Below are 12,796 nucleotides of genomic sequence, written 5' to 3' on the forward strand. Positions count from 1 at the left end.
TTTAAATGTATAAAAAATTAAAAATAAATGCAGCATATTTTTAAAAGTAAACATTTTAATATATTCTACATAAATTTATTCAATATTATGTAACTAAAGAGTTTCATTATATAAAAATAAAATAAATAAATAAAGACTTTATTTTTTGTTGATTAAATACATTAACATTAAGTAAAAAAAAAAACTAATTTTAAAAAGTATTTAAATAATTTACATAGCTGCCAACATGGATAGGAAAAACTCCAGTAGATTTCACGAAATAATATAAATTTCATGATAATTGTCGCAAAGTGTACTAAATATTTTACGCATAGGAAATTTTAGGAATTTTATAGTCATCAAAATAGAAAAACTGCCATATTTTCCAGTTATGATTAAAATTAAATGAACTTGAAATTATATGTATAATGTTAACTCATAATTTTGAACAGTAAAGAGGCATTTAATTCATCAAAGATAGTTAAAAGATTATTTAATTAATTTAAAAAGCAAATTCGGAATGAAAATAAACTTAACATTTTGGAAAAATTTTAAACTAATATTTATAAATGAGGCTCGCTTCATTATGTATTAGTAACACTTATTTAAATATTCAAGCAGGCAATAATCTGCATAAAATTTTTATTTCAGGTGAGATTTTTTAAGGAAATTTACCCAATTTTAGGGAATTTTCTAAAATATACAAAAATCAGGATTTTTATGAAACCAGTTGACCAGGAGAAACTGACAAAATCCAGTAGTCAACCGGAAAAACCAGTAGAGTTCGTAGTTATCAATCTAATGTTTTAAGAAGCATATCTTAAATTTAAATAAATAAATGAATAAGAAAAAGTGGAAATAATGCTTATTAATAAGAACTATTTCATATAATTACATTGCTGATAAGGAAAAAAAATAATCGCATCAATGAATTAAGTTTTCGTAATGCCATATAATGGATTGAAAAAGATTTGCTTTAAAATGAGTGATCATTATTAATTGCAAAAGCTCCATGGACATTCATGGCTGATTGTGAATTTCCCTGAAAACTCTCTGTACAATAGTTTTCCCTTTGAACACCCAGAACTAAGTTATTTTTTTCCACCTGTCTTGACGTTTTGCTTAAACTTAAAGAAATGTGGGAGATAAGTTAAAATGAAATAAAACTTACTTTCCAAACATAAGCTTTATTGCTGCTGGAACCACAAGCTAAGTATTGATCCTCAGCACTTAATGCTAACTTTATGTAATAGGTATTACATTTGAATCCATCATAAACAGTTTCTGTTAAAATACAAATGAAATTAGCTATATTTACTAACTAAAAAAATTTTTAAGAAAGGAGTTGTTAAAACTCCAGCGAAAAATTACAATTACGGAAATAATAAGTTTACATTTGGTTATTGTACAGTGAGCAGTAGTTTTACCTATTTGCAATCAGATACAATTAAATTTTATAGAACATAGTACTTCGGGAGAAATCCTTCATAAGTAACTCTTTTTCACTTACTGAAATTATTTAAAATTTTGTATAGAAAAATAGTGTTCATGTGAACTTAGAATAAAGCATGAAATTTCAAAAGCTGGAGAAAAAAATTTCAAAGCATCAAAATGTAAACAAATTGCAACATGATTATTTAGGATTTATTATTTGCAGGTCCGGAAGTCCAAAATATAAAAATTATGGGAAATTTATGAATGCTGATTCTCTAATGGAAGTAATTTCTAATACCAACAAGGATTCATAGATATTCAATCGGTTACACAGAGTGCATAGCCAAATCTTTCAACAAAAAATAAGCCCCTTTTAAGCACCCAAAAAATATTTTTAAGCACTATATACATTAACAAAATACAAAATAATTTTTAAAGACTTTAGATGATTATGAGAAAATAACTAGTTTCTGACAAAGAACTCTTTTTCTTGATTATTATTAGCATTATAATATGGACAAGAGATTTTTCGGTTCGGAGGGTGAAAATCTGAAATTGAGAATGTCTTGCAAAATGCAGTAGAGTTGCAAATGAGAAGGCAATAATCTTACCGAACCCACATGCGGATTCGAAATGATTATTAAAATCTAAGTTTGCTTTTTATTCTAATCGACATTAATTTCAAAAAGTTTGGGATCTTTTAATTGAATAGATTTGAATTTCTATGTAACAATCTGCCTATCCTTAAGAAATAAAAACATTAACGTAACAATCTACAACTTTGAAAAATATTTACATTGCAGCACAAGTTATAAATAGTTACCAAATATTTAAGTATCTCGTTAGGATCAAATCATGCATTCTTATTTAGTACTCAGGAATAAAAATGTAAAATATTTGTGAAAAAACTTGAGGTTTTCACCAAAACCCCAATAAATCTCAGGTTTTTGATGCAAAATCTAGATGGGATGGGATTTTTCAAACCTTGTTTATTACAGATCTGTTTAATTTTTAGTACAATCATGAGTTTAAAAAAATTTTACTGCTTCTTATTAATTTACAGTTACTAATTACACATTGAAATATTATGCAAATTTATTTAATTCTTCCAAGAATTTTGGAAATAGTTTTCGTTATGGATACTAGTTCAAAATTTTTTCTGATACTTCGATTCTTAGGGTTTTACTTTGTTCCTATGAGCAAATACATTACCAGTAGAACTGAATTTTTTGAATTCAGTCAATTTTGAAGGTCAGTTTGAGTTTTCCACTTCAGTACCTTAGAACTCCTCCCCCCCCCCCCAAAGAAAAAGCACTATCTCTTCCATGTGCAGTATTCACCTTGTCCACACTCTATTCTTTTCTTTTAGAATGTCACTCTTCTCATAGAGTATCATTCTAGGCAAAAGGCAGTATATATTAATGAAAGAACCAATGCATTAATAAAAGGACATACTTTCTTCTCCTTGCCCGTAGCCCTCTCACACACATCCCTTCTTGTCTCTCTAAAATGCTTTACTCTCGGTGCATGGTCTAATTCTAGGTGATAAAAGAATGACTATTTGTTTTAAAACAATGAACTGAAAAAATGTTCTTATCAACTATAGTGATGCTGAAAAATTAAGCACCTTTAAAAACCTTCTACCAAAATTAAGTACTATTAAGGGCCCTTATTTTCCAAAATAAAAGTTAAGCAGTTTTTAAGGACTTTTAAGGAACCCTGATCATTATTTTATATTTCTTCCAAAGAACCCACAATTTTTAAACATTTAAAAAAACTACCAATATGACAGGATTTTTATCACTTGGAAGAAAAATCAATAACATCAATAAATAATCCTTAACACGTTTCTATCAGCCTTAATTAGGTAGTGATGAAGAGGCTTTTCATATGTTAATAATAGATTTCACATGCCTTTCTTTTTTAAAATATGTAGATTTTTTTTTATTTGGAAATCTTGCAGCATTTTAATTAACAGTAGGTGCTGATTAAAGATGGATGGAAATTAACTGAACCGCTAATAGCATGCTTGTTACTATTAGCTGTTGAACTTTTTGACAATATATATATTTGTAAGAACAAATATAAATATATACAGGGTGTTTCACAACTTCTGGGCAAAAATTTAGGGAATAAAAAACATCTAAACAAGTAATTTTTACCACGCAATGAATAGGTGGAAAGAAAGCAGTGAAACACTAAGAGGTATCCATTACTGTTACAGAAGAAGCAAATGAATAGAGGAGATAATTAATTGGACGAAAATTAAATGATGTGCGCCACCAACAACGTCACAGGTGTAACATCCACATTATGCTTGCTTTTTGTCAATGTATTGGATGGTGAAAAATGCTTATTTAGATGTTTTCTATCACATTTGCCAGTGAGTTTGCCTTTAAAATATTTGAAAGTGAGTTTCAAAATATTCTGCATTCTGTCAAAATATATGTATATCAGATAAAACTTTTGAAAAGAACACAGAAACTAAAAGGGAAAAATGCATAATTATGTTTAACAGGGGAAAAGTCTAATATACTTACATCATATAAATAACATATGATTCTGAAGTTTAAAAATAAATATTAATATTTTGTGACAAATTTTAAATTATTTGTCTGTTTTTGTACCAAAGGGCAATTTTCTGATGTCTTCAAACTCACTTTAAAATAAATTTTTAGATGAAACTACTATCAGAAATGTTCAATAATTTTTTGATATCCTATTTTTAAAAATAATCAAAAATTGTAATAGAGTTTAATAAGCTATAAAAAATAATTAATCCAAAAGTAATAAGTATACGAAGTAAATTCTCACTCGATTAAACTAAATTTTTTAAAAAAACTGGCAAATTTTCTGGTTTGCACAAAATACAAATCTTCAGGTTCGGTGCAACAAAAACCTGAACTCATTTGTACAAAGTTTGCAAAGAGAATACAGCAATAAATAATCAAGTCTTACTTCTGCACATGTTGGATGGATTCCTATTGTTGCATCAAAGTCAGCTTTTGTAGCACCTAACTTCATGCCTAGCGCAAATCCCTGAGTGACTTCTCCAGCATTTGGTCCCAAGTAATGAAATCCTATTACTTTTTCCTAAAAATACAATTGCATATATAACAATGTGGAATATACATAGCTGCTAACATAAACAAAAAAAAAGACAATACTTTTTATAATATGGAAATTTTACGACAATTAATGCACAATTTATCAAACATTTCATTAACAAAAATTTCTAGTGACTAATAGAGAAAATAAAATACAAAATTGTATTACACTAACTACTAGAAATTTAATGCTTCAGGGTCTGGAAGTGTTTCAGGTTTACTTCCCACCAGGTATAATTATAATAATAATGCAGTAATTTTAACTGTAAATATGACAACACGCAGTATTATTGCCTTATATGCAACATTGTACCCAGTAAGTAGAAGTTTCACGCCATGTTTACTGCATTCTTGCATTCACAATTTCAAGTTGTAGAATACATTGAACTCAATTTTGATACTTGTTAAACATATTCTTGAATAATAAATAGGTTAAAAACCCACAGAACAAGATGTAAATATTCTTGAATTAATTTTAAAATAAAAATGGTCTAAAATTATAGAAAGGTTTCAAACTAATTATAATAAGTTTAAAAGTATCTTATTAACTATCCGTCTGAATTTTTTGTTATTTAAAAAGCTAGAAGATTTCAGGTTTCATCGCGATTCAAAATAAAAGTCAAAACAACATTTTTAGAAAACTCAGGACAGTTACTGATGCAATACATACTAAAATTTTTTTAAGGGGAAATGGAGAGCGGAAAAAAGTAGTGTAATCCCCCGATTTGAAAGTTTGCTTATGAGGCATATTTCTTTAATTCCCAACAACATAAAAAAGGGGGGGAAATAACAGTCAACACCTTCAAATAAAAAATTAAAATAAGAAAAGGTTTATCAAAAATGACTTTAAAAAATGGTGCGATATCACGAATGCTAACATTTGGTAACAAATCTCAGATCTTTCTTGTAAACTCTATTTTGAATCTTGTAAATCCAATTCAATGTGAAGATAGATCAAAATAAATTAAGAAGAAAACTGATAATTATAGTTATCTTTATGAAACAATAAATTGAAGAAGACTGCCAACTGCTGTGATTTTGGCATTATTGATAATAGTTAATGAATATTCACGAAATAACATGAACATTCACACAAAAAACTTGAAATAAAATGTTTGTGCCAGTGAGAGCTTGATAGTTTGGTGTATAAGCAAACATCCTATTTTTTTATTACGAGATAGAAAATTTCTGGTACATTAGCTTAAGGTAAGCTGAATAAACCAAATATGTATATTTTTAAATTAAGAAAAATATGCATATAAATAATCGATTATTATATTATTAAGCACTTAAAAAATTATTAAAAGGAATTATTCCAGTCAAAAAAATTTCACATTGTTCTGTTACATTTGCCTTCAAATAAAGAGGTATAACGCTATTGAATCTGATACAGTCTAGAGACTTTAAATTAATAGCTGTATAGTATTCTTTAAATGTTTTCATTGTGTAGTATACTTCGGAATAGTCTTGAATAAATTATCTTAACTTTTCTTATTCTTAATTTTTAAACTATTTTATGGAGTAGTAGACATTTAAATCCAAAGCTTTCAGAATTTTTAGTAATTTTGCCAACATTTTAAGTTTAAACATTAAAGTGGCATAGCAGATGAACTTTTAAATTATTTATAAGTAGTGGTGTGTAAAATAAGTTCAAGTGAATAAAAAATAATACATTAGAACTTAAACTTAGCTACCACTATAAGAAATTTGCATTAAAATAAATTGTAAAAGCCTAGAGAGTTGGCAGTTCTGTAGAAGCAATAAAACTAGTAAAAAAAAGTGCATGTTTTTAAAAAGATTTTCTTAGAAACTTTTTAAATTTCAAGAATTTTCTTCTAAAATAAAGACTGTGAGTACTTTTTATAGAAAATTGATATAAAAAGGCAATGTTAGTGGAGTTAGCAACTCTAATAATAATAAAAATTTTAAAAAAATAAATAAAGACTTACATTATCAGTTTTAAGGCATATTAGTTTCGCATAACAAACACTTCCTTCTCTACAGTCCACTCGAGAGGGGTCAGGTTAGAATGGTAGACCTGTGTAAAATAAATAAATATTTGATAATCGTGAAGTTGGAACTATAATAGAAAACTCTATCTTATGGACAGAAAAGGAGCAACCCTGCCAATAAATAATAAATAAATAAAGTTGTAGAGAATAAAACATAGAATAAAAAAGTATCCCTGCAAATGCTGGTTTAAAAAATAGCTAATGGCAAAGCATGTACCTCAATATTTTCTTTTCCATAAGTGTCTATTGCTTTTTCTTCAGAAAATCCAATACATCCACACTCTAAAGGAGTCGCTATATTATTGTAATCACACTAAAATATAAATGCAAAAAGTTAAGAAACTATAATTAGGAAGAAAAACATCTAAACCATACAAAAAAAATTAATGCTTTTTTTTTTTAAAGATGAGATTGAGAGATAATGTTAAAATTTTATCATTGAATTGAGATGATCACATTAATTTTAATACTGTTTTAATAAATTTTATATTAAAATTAAACAAAAATAATAAATTTTTAAATGTTACCTTAACCTTTTGCCAAATAATACATTAGATAGGATCCCGATCAAATATATGTAGAACAGATCATAAAAATTTTGTAATAAATAATACTTATACAAGAAGATCATACTTTAATAAATTTAAAACATTATGGACACGCGGCTGTTACACTTTGATTTTGAATTGAAAGTAAAATCTATCAAAATTCAAAGAAAAATTACAAAAAAATTATGTTTATGTAGTAAAATAACATACATCTGTCTAAATTGAGTTTTATTATCTAGGTAGAAAAAAAGACAGACAAAGAAATTCTTTGCGTGGCTGTTAAGATCTATCATCTATGTTGACCACTATAAATTAAATAAAATTTGGAAGGGAACATTATGAATATCATTGCTATTTTAAACCATTATAATTTGACTGTGTGGTAAATAATGATTAATTTCTCATTCTATTGGTAGTCTACCAATATTGGTCTGAGTAATATTTGGCCTAACTCAGCTATAACTATTTCTATATAATTTCAAGAAACCAAAATAAATTGAAAAACCATCTGTAAAGAAAATATTTTAACATAGTCATAAGTCATGCACGATTGTCATTCAAAAATAATCATAAAGTATTTCTTATAATTATACATTTAATTAATATTACATTTAACCATCTTCTCAACAAATACAACCCATGAAATTTTTCTCAGTTTAAATATATTAGAGTAAATTTATTCTCTTACATCTTTCTACAACTGCTTTATAGATTTACATAAAAATTTAAACATTGAAATTTAAGGATAAAAGGTTTGCAGCTATGTACAAACAACTCTATTTTATAAAATAGTCATTATTAAATTACTACCACCTACACATCTTGTATTCTGAAACTTTAAAGTAAAAATTTTTAAACTGAGAGAGAGCCTTGGTAAGAATCAAAAGTTATCACTAGCAAAAGCACAGACCCCTCATCCATTCTTGATTTAATAATTCATCGTGCCTAAATTTACGTTTTTCTTTTCATAATTTTCCATCAGGAGGATGTGCACTGTTTTGAGTTCATCCCGTTTTCATTATTAAAACAGGGTATATGGCCAATTTTTTCATCAAAAAATATCTTCTAAAAACTAAAAATATTTTTAAGTACTGAAAAAAATATAAAAAATTATATATACGTAACAATAAGAGATAAATAACCAAAAGTTTCAAACAACTCTATTTTTGATTATATTAGCCATCATGAAACATTTTATGCCCAATTTTAAATGAATTCAATATTGTGTTGCTAATTCTAATTTTTAATTAATAATTACTTTAATCACTTTAGCAAAAATTAATTTTAAATTAAAATTGTGAAAATTATCATTATAAATGAAATAAGTGAAAGGTATTAAAAAATATATATACTCAACAAAAATATTTAATTATTATTATTGATCATACCGAATTGATAAAGATGCACCTTTATGCACCTTTTAAAAATGCTAAACAGTCCGAAAAATACTAAATTTTTATATCTCTGTTACTTAGAAACGTAACAGTTTTTTGTTCAAAAAATAAATAGATAAAACTTATATCTTAAGTTCCTAGTCCAAAAATAATCAAATATAATTTTGCATATATGGATTGCGATTACTATAGCAGAAACTGAGTACTCTTTCAATCAGCATAAGTTACGAGTTGTTGTATCTGGTCCATTCTCTTGCCATTTGGCTAGCATGTATTTTCTTGTTGACTGTTAATAATTGTTTGAGACAGCAAAAGGCTTATTCACGCAAGCATTTGCTTGCTAATACAACATGTTAGAAATAAAAATTAACTAGCTATGCTATGTACACAATAATACAACAGACCAGAAATAAAAGTAAAGCTATATCAAGGTTGCCAAATAAGTGATTTTTTTTCTTCTTGTTTTTGAAAATCAGGCAATTGTTTCTCTTTATAATTAAAATTTCATTAGTGTGTTGTAAGGACAGTATAAGAAGCATATTAACTTATTTATAAATAAAAATTTTACTGTAATATTCATTTTCTCCTATATTAATTGGTACTTTTTTAATCATGGATTTAATCATTCTCAACAAAAATCAAATGCTGCAAAATACTTATAAGGCACCCCTGAAATTTTAAAGAAAGATTTGCGTCTTAGTAAGGAGCGGTTAAACAGTATAGAGGTTACAATCTGTAAAGTTACAAAATCAACATGTTTGCCATGATATTTGTTAAAGTTATTAATAATCATATTTATAGAAACAATGTATGAAACCAAATAATTTAATTAAATAGATTTTAGAAATATAATTATAAGAAATAAATTTCTGAATTATAAGAAATAAATATACATTAGATAACTTATAATGCCTGCATTTGTTATATGTTTGTTTTTATGAAAAATGTCAGCACTATAGCAACATATGCAATCAATAAACAGTAGACAAACAAAATGAAAAAAGAATGGAATAAAAATGAGAAAATTTTCTTACGAAACAGGCAAAAATACAAAAATTTTCTCAATCTTTAAATTATCGAAAGAAAAACAGAATCATTATGAAAAATAATGTCTATACTCTTATTAATCCCATCATCTTCCTGGTTTGCGTACATTACTAACTGGGAATAAAAAAAAAAGACCATATTTGCTACATATGATAAGAAAATATATTCTTATAAGAGAGGGTAATGGGAGGGAGCACTCATTTGGTATTGATGGAAATTGCAGGGGACACTTGTTCAGTTTAATACAGGACATGCACTCTATTTACTACCAGTACCAATCTGTTGAATAAGTATACAAATTGGATAGTCACAATTTAATAAAATAATGTTTAGCTAAACATATCGCATAGACATTACCTCACAATTTCTTGATAAAATAATGACAATTGAGAAAAATAATATACCTGGGTAGAACTATTTCCATAGAATCGACGAGCAAGTAGCAACCCTGCCTCTATTGCAACAGCTGTCAATTCTAGCTTTCCCACCAAAATATCACCAATTGCATAGATCTATGGAACATTAGTTTGTTCATTCACAACGGGAATTTTACCATTTCTAAAATAGAAAGTTATAAATGTAAACAATTTCTGAAAAAATTCATACAAATCATTATAATCTTTCAAGGTTGGCTGATTTAAACCAAATAAGTTTTAATTTTTTAAGAAACAAAGTTTGATTTTTTTAAAAACATTTTCAAAAATTTAATTTTTCATTATTTATTTAATTAAAATAATCTTAGTATGAACAGAAGATGTCTAAAACTTCTTTAAAAAAATAGAGTGTCACCAAACTTATGTTCGGATAGTTTTAAAAAATAATCTAAATAATGTAGTTATTGAATGGGTTAAGACAAAGAGTGAAAGAAATTTTTTTTCTTCACTATTTTATCGAGATAAAGATGCATTATGACTGACACAATCAAAAGCATAAATAGGAATGAAGTACTATACCGAATACTTTTATACAAGTACTTTATACTCCTTTTGGGCATTTTCATTATACACTATTTTAGTTAATGCAGCATTATGTTAATAAGCATACTGTAAAATGTTAAGCCCCATTATATTGAAACAAATGAAAAAAGTATTTTATTTTTTATTGATTATTACAGCATTAGAACTAAAATTCATTTTTAGTATTTTATTTAAAGCATTGCTTAATGTAGCATTCTAATTTAATTCATAATTGAAATCATGATTTAAATCAGTTTATTTAAAAAAATAATTGAAAAATCTACATACTGATATAAATAAATGATTTAAATTTTAATCAATTTAAATTTTAAAATTTTCAAAGTTTTAAAATTTCTTGTTATTAAAAAGCTTCAGTTAGAAAAACCATATTAATATTTGGCAGTCTAATGAACTCCATAAATTTTGAGTTTAAATTCTAAAAATTTTATAATGCTTACAAATTTTTCAGATTGCAAAACAATTGCGAAAATAGTATAGTCTTCAATAAACAGCATTATTTTATATGATGTAAGAACTTTAAAAAAAATGTTATGACTTAAAAAAAATGCAGTCTTGAAAAAGAAAATAAATAAATAAAAATTGCATACTTGGGATTAACTTTTACACCAACAGTTTCTAATCCAATGCCAGTAGTACAGGAATCACCACCAATAGCAAATAATACCTGAAAAATTTGTTGGTAAAAAATTTACAAAATAGCATAACAAAGTAAAGCATAATTGTATCAAGACATCAAACACGATTACTTACTATATCATATTCATCAGCAATTTCTTCACCTGATTCCATTATTCCAATTACTCTAAACATGTGTTAAGCAGATTCATTTTTCTCAATCTATAAAATAAAACAATTACAAACATTGTAAGAAACAACATATTTTGTACACATACAAATGGTCCTTATTTTTAAGAGCAAGTACATTGAACTAATAAAAAAAGAATTTAAAAACAATTTATAATACATAACAATATATTTTAACATAACATAAGAATAACAATATATTTCCATACAATGTAGAGTAAATTAAAAAAAAAACTATTTCATAGGAAAACAATACAAAGTGTACAAAAAATATTTATTTATTTCAAAAGTATAATCAAGTTATGAATTCATTCCTCATAAATGTTCAATACGCAATAATTTTGTTATGCACTATACATCAAGGCTGAAATGACCTTCTTACCAAACTTTAGGCACCACGTCTGTATCGATGCTGGAAATTGCAGCTGATACGGGCTTACAAATCAATTATGATTTAACTACTTGGAGATTCTTTACTAACCCTCACAGGAAAAAATTACATAGAGTGAAATCTGGAGAGCATAGCTGCTTATGCATGAGTGAATTGTTTGTGGTAGATACATAACCAATCGACCCCTGTATTAACATGTTATAAATAGTTGTTTTTCAGCCCCTTTTGTTGTCACATAATTGTTTAAAGATGAATGGACTATTTAGTGCCATTTATTGATCACCATTCAAAATTACTTATATTACTTCGCCATGTATGTACATTGTCAATAAAAATATTTATTTCATGTTGCATAGTACACCTACTAAGCAACATTGGAAAATTGGATTGAGAAACATTGACAATTCTAGGTGAGCCTCAATCAAATTAGGATTTAGTTGTTTAATCAATAACATTGAAATCAGGCTTTTATTTTGATTTGCTTAGTATTTCCTAAAGTTATGAATTTGGCAGACCTAGCTTTGAACATGGAATTTTGTTCAGATAATGAAACAGATCCTTATCCTTATAGTTAACAAAATTACAGCTTCAATCAAATTTAGGACAATATTTTAAAAAACATTTTAAATAAAATAAATGGTTGCTTTGTATACCATTTTAATATGATGTTTGCAAAAATATCAAGAAAGATCAATTTTTATTATTATTTCAAACTCGAATATTTTATTCTTCAATTATAATTTAAATCATAATTTCAATAACAAAGAGAGTAAATGTATCAGAACAATTTTATATAATTTTAAATACTGTTGCAGCTTAAAAGCCATTTTAAAATCTAAATGTATATATACCTTTGTAGGAACACAAGGTCTGAGAAATTTTATGCCTTCCCCCTGCATGTAGTTGCCAATTCTTTCAGCCATGCCTTGATCAAAACCTCGAAGCAAGATAGAATGAACAGTGACATCCAACCCAATTCCTGCTGTAAATTCAGTACATTCCAAATTAACATATGAAGATCCAATAAATAACGTTTTTCCAGAACTTTTTTCCAAAGAGAAGAGAACATCACTAACAAAGAAAAAAAAATAATAGCAATTAAC

General features: G+C 26.5%; 1 pseudogene across 1 annotated transcript; it reads right to left on the reverse strand.

The window, feature by feature from the left end:
• Positions 1–1,154: 1,154 nt before the first annotated feature.
• Positions 1,155–12,752, reverse strand: LOC147816009 (thioredoxin reductase 1, cytoplasmic-like; annotated as a pseudogene). The gene is made up of 8 exons (XR_015431546.1): positions 12,545–12,752; positions 11,249–11,335; positions 11,086–11,162; positions 9,926–10,079; positions 6,750–6,845; positions 6,470–6,558; positions 4,372–4,506; positions 1,155–1,263 (listed from the first exon to the last, which is right to left on the reverse strand). The product of XR_015431546.1 is annotated as a thioredoxin reductase 1, cytoplasmic-like (transcript).
• Between the last annotated feature and the right edge of the window lie 44 nt (positions 12,753–12,796).

Source organism: Parasteatoda tepidariorum, chromosome 2, assembly GCF_982258835.1.
Source record: "Parasteatoda tepidariorum strain Cologne lab strain chromosome 2, Ptep-v5.0, whole genome shotgun sequence".
In the NCBI taxonomy this organism is placed as follows: Eukaryota; Metazoa; Arthropoda; class Arachnida; order Araneae; family Theridiidae; genus Parasteatoda; species Parasteatoda tepidariorum.